Here is a 4,187-nt window from a genome sequence, read left to right as displayed (position 1 = left end):
GTTGGGAGGGATAGTTGTGGCACTGCCTGCTGCAGTTTTCTCCAAGCATTTAGTGAGGGGTTCCTGTGTGGGAATGAGGGAGGCCCAGGGCCCTGGGCTGCTCCAGCAGCCCCTCCAGGGATGTTCCCAAGGGCATGGAAAGAGTGTTGAGAGAGACCAGGAGTCACAGGCTGCCACAGCCTTATCCAACCCCCTTGCAGTGCCCAGATCCTTAAGGCAGAAAGGTATCCCAGCACACCATGGAAATGGTTATGATCGCTGCTCCCTTTTAGATTGGGATCATGGTTTAGATTACTTGGAAACACTGGTGAATGGTGGTTTGAAGACCTTGCCAGATGTTGGAGGCAAGTTCTCAATGTACATTTCCTGACAGAATAATCAGTGTCAATGTGGCAAGAGCTCAGTCAAGTGGCATTTCCCTTAAGTTCCTCTGAAGGTTAATCAGTTCAGGAAGTCTTGCCCTGCTCCATTCTTGTGCTGTGAAGGATCCCACAGGATTGCTGTCAGTGGGAACATTTATCTGTCCATCTTCCTCCCGTGTGCAATGCCAGTGTGTCCTTCCATGTGCTCTGTTGCAGCCACCGAGAAGAGCAGAGAGGGAAGGGGCCGGGCCCAGGGCTGTGCCCCGTGGCTGAGCCTTTGGCAGCTCCTCTGCCGGCCCCAGGGAGCCTGAGCTGCTCCTGCTGCCACTGCCAAGCCCTGGCCCTGCCCAGGGCTGGCTTTAGAGCTGCTGGCAGCTCCAGGGAGTTCTTTCTGCCCCGCAAGGGGCTCCTTCCATCCCAGTGTGGGGCCACTGCAGGCACGAGGTCCCCCTGCCCCTGCTTCAGAGTGGAAGGCAGAGCTGAGGGAGTGCCTTGGAGGGCACCAATCACCCAGGTGCTCTTACTGCCACTCGGGCCTAAAGGAGAATGTTCAGCAGGGTCACAGGAGCTGTTCTGTCCTGCCTTTCTTTGCAGCTAACGCAGCTGGTGAAAATGATCTGGCTTCTGAACCCACATTCAGGATTGAGCCTCTGGGAGATGCTGAGGGTAGGTCAAGGCCTTTCCCTTGGGAGAGCTGCTGGCTCAAGAGCCCAAAGCTCAGCCAGGGAGGCAGCGCTGCAGGTGCCAGCACAGAACCATGCACGTGTGTGCCCTCGCCCTGCACAAAACCTTCATGATTTCTGCTCAGCACTGACAGCTGTCTGGGGAAGGGAGGGCCATGGCGCAGCCACAAAAGCCCAGATATTTTGTGAATCCTTTCCCTATTTTTGATAAGCATGCTGCCATGATGATGCCAGCAAAGGAATGGGGAAATTTTCCATCTCATCCAGCTGTCCCTTTTTGTTTCTCAAGTGATGGACCAAAAGGCAGGACAGAAGGAGGTGTTTCCCCAAGGAAGCAGTGGCTCATTGGCAGCCCCTGCTGCAGGAAGGAAGGCGATGGCAGACACGGGCACAGGCACAGCAGGTAATTGCTATGCTGGGCTCAGTCCTGGCCGGGGCTGTGTGGCAGCAGCTCTTCCCCCAGGGCCTGCCCTTGCCCGGCCCGGCAGCAGCCAAAGCTGGAGGCGCCTGGGCTTCCAGGCCTCTGGAGCTGGTTCAGAGCCCCGGGGAAACGGGACTGGTGCAGCAACGTCCCTGGCGCTGCAGCTGCTGCGGAGCTGGCCCTGAGTGCCCAGAGGCTCAAGGCACAGGAGCAGCCCCGAGCGGGAGCCCTGCCGCCAGCCCAGGGCCAGAGCCAGCCCTGGCTCCCGACTGGGCAGGGGCTGCGCTGGCTCCTGACAGGGCCTGAGCCTGTCCCCTGGGGCTGGGGGAGCTGTCACGGGGCAGGGAGGGCCAGGGGTGGCAGTGGCTGCTGAGGGATGGCTTTGGCCCGTGTCCCTGGCAGCAGCCACTGCCCAAGCAGCTGCGCTGCCCCCGGGCTCTCCTCCCGGCCTGCTGGGCTTTGTTGGCTGGCACAGCCTGTGCCAAGGGCCGGCAAGGTGCCTGCAGGCCCCAGCTCTGGGGGAAACAGAGAACGTCCTGCCCATATCCAGCGTGCTGCCAGCTCAGCAGTGCAGCACAGCACGGGCTCACGCTTCCCATTGCTTCCACAGATGCAGCCGGCACCACAACATGTGTTCCCGATGCCCACAAGGGCCTTGGAAGCGACTTCTGTAAGGGAGCAGCCTGCTGGGCAGGGTTAATGGCTGGCCTGCTTTGTTTGGAGCTTGTTCTCATGTTGTGCTGTGTCAGATTGTGGTGTTACTGGAAGAAGAAACGGTGAGTGGACATCTTTCCCTGAAAGAGCTTCTTTTGAAAATCTAATACAGACAGGAAGCATTCCCAGCGAGGTCGCAGTGGAGTTGTGGCCAGTCCATGATTGTCCAAATAACTCTGCTGAGGGTTCTGCTGCTGCCCAGTGCTTCCATTGGCCTCTCAATTGCTGGGCCTTGTCCTGGGGGCCCCGCTGGGGCTGCAGCCAGTGCTGGCTCCCACTGAGGCTGCCTGGCCAAGAGCAGCACCAGGGGCACGGGGCAGAGGCAGAGAGGGGCGGGGAGGAGAAAGAGCAGGGCCGAGATTGCCCTTGAAAGGCAGAGGTGCTCTGGGGCCCGCTCCTGGCCAGGGAGCCTGCCCAGAGCCGTGCCCTGCTGGCCGGGGCCTTGAGGGGCAGCTGTCCAGCTGGGCCCAGCTGTGCCAGCAGCTCCAGCCGTGCTGGGGAGCCTTGCCAGCTCTGGGCCCTGCTGTGCAGGAGGCTCCCTGTGTGCCACTGGCAGCTGGGGCCTCAGCCTCCTCCTCTCTTCACAGGTGCTTCTGTGCATCTTCAGCAGATGGCCCTAACAACACAGGCAATGAGAACGTGGCCGTTTATCCCAGCTCTCCGCTTCTGCCCCTATCTACCCTGCCGTGGCTGCAGCAGCGTCATGAGGCCTTCCCAAAACCCGTCCCTCCACGAGACCCTCTGCCCCCGAGCCCCCTGGTCCTCTTCCCTGGCCAGAACTGAAGTTCGGCATCCCCTGTCTGACAGGGCAGGGCTTGGCCCATATTTCATATTTAAATAAAAGAATAGAGTTTTCACAACTATGTCCGGGTGGTAGCAGCAGCAAAGCCCACACGGCACGAGCACTGACTGAGCTCCATGCCCAGGAGCAGCCGTGGATGCCCACGGTGTGGGCAGGCAGGAGCCAGGCAGGGGCTGCTGTGACCAGTGGCGGGGGCCCGAGGGGATGGGGGAGCCCATGCTGAGCGTCCCTGGGCTGAGGGCACATTTCCTTCTTTGGCACCAGCTGGGCCTGGACCTCACGAGGCACACAGGGATATTTTGGGGTCCCTGCTGAGGGGTGCAGGGATCCCTCATGAGGCACAAAGGAGTATTGATGGCCTCTCCTAAGGTGTGCAGGGATCCCTCATGCGTTGGGCAGCAGGGTTAAATTTGAGAGGGTTTTTACTCTTCTCAGCACAGCACAGGGACACTTGGCCGAGGTTTTGCCAAGCTGGGAGAAAGCCTCTTGCAAAGGCTTGGGCCCAGCCTGTGGGCACAGCGGGCGGGCGCAGCCCATCCCCTGGGCCAGGCCGGGCTGCTCAGGCCGGGCCGGGCCGGGCCAGGCTCGGGCCCCGGCAGGGAAGGGCCGCGGCCCTGGGCTCTGCTGAGGCTGCTGAGCTCCGGCCTGCCCTGTGCTGCAGCCCAACACATTGACAGCCATGGCCATGCCCTGGGCCACCGCAGGCACCCGGGGCTACAGCTGAGGCCGCGCCTTCTCCCACTGAAGGGAGGCTGGCTCTGTTCCCTCGCAGGGCACAGCTTAGCTCCCAGCACCTTTGGGAACCTGCCTGCCGGGGAAGTGCTGAGGGGCAGAGTGTTCCAACCCTTCTCACTGGGAAGTGTGTCTGGTGGTGTGGGGATTTTAAAATTTTTTTCCCTCTGAATTTGTGTCCTGCCTGAGGGTTAAGTTTGCTTGCTCTCAGTAGGGTGCTTTTCTTCTTGGCAGTCAGTGGGGCTTCAATGCAGCCAGGGTTGAAGGAGGATCTCTGGCCGCTTGGGCTGTGGTTGTGGGACACCTTGGCTTCATCCTTCCTTTGGCTGTGATTTGCACTGGTGCTTGTGCAGGCATTTTATGGCAAGTGGCTTCAGTTTGTTCCTCTTGGTACCAAAAACCGAGAATAAACCTCTTTAACACCACTGTAGTATTAAGAGGCAGGCCTTACTTTCTTGACTTGCTGGATGCAC

At 60.0% G+C, this 4,187-nt stretch overlaps 1 long non-coding RNA gene across 1 annotated transcript; it reads left to right on the top strand.

Annotated features, from left to right (window-relative positions):
* The first annotated feature begins 1,089 nt into the window (after positions 1-1,089).
* Positions 1,090-3,034, top strand: LOC135307084 (uncharacterized). The gene is made up of 3 exons (XR_010367817.1): positions 1,090-1,448; positions 2,077-2,242; positions 2,768-3,034. It is a non-coding gene; the product is annotated as an uncharacterized LOC135307084 (long non-coding RNA).
* Positions 3,035-4,187: the final 1,153 nt, after the last annotated feature.

Source organism: Passer domesticus, chromosome 9, assembly GCF_036417665.1.
Source record: "Passer domesticus isolate bPasDom1 chromosome 9, bPasDom1.hap1, whole genome shotgun sequence".
In the NCBI taxonomy this organism is placed as follows: domain Eukaryota; kingdom Metazoa; phylum Chordata; class Aves; order Passeriformes; family Passeridae; genus Passer; species Passer domesticus.
The sequence above is the reverse complement of the archived record's forward strand: the minus strand, read 5'-3'. Positions and strand labels throughout refer to the sequence as shown.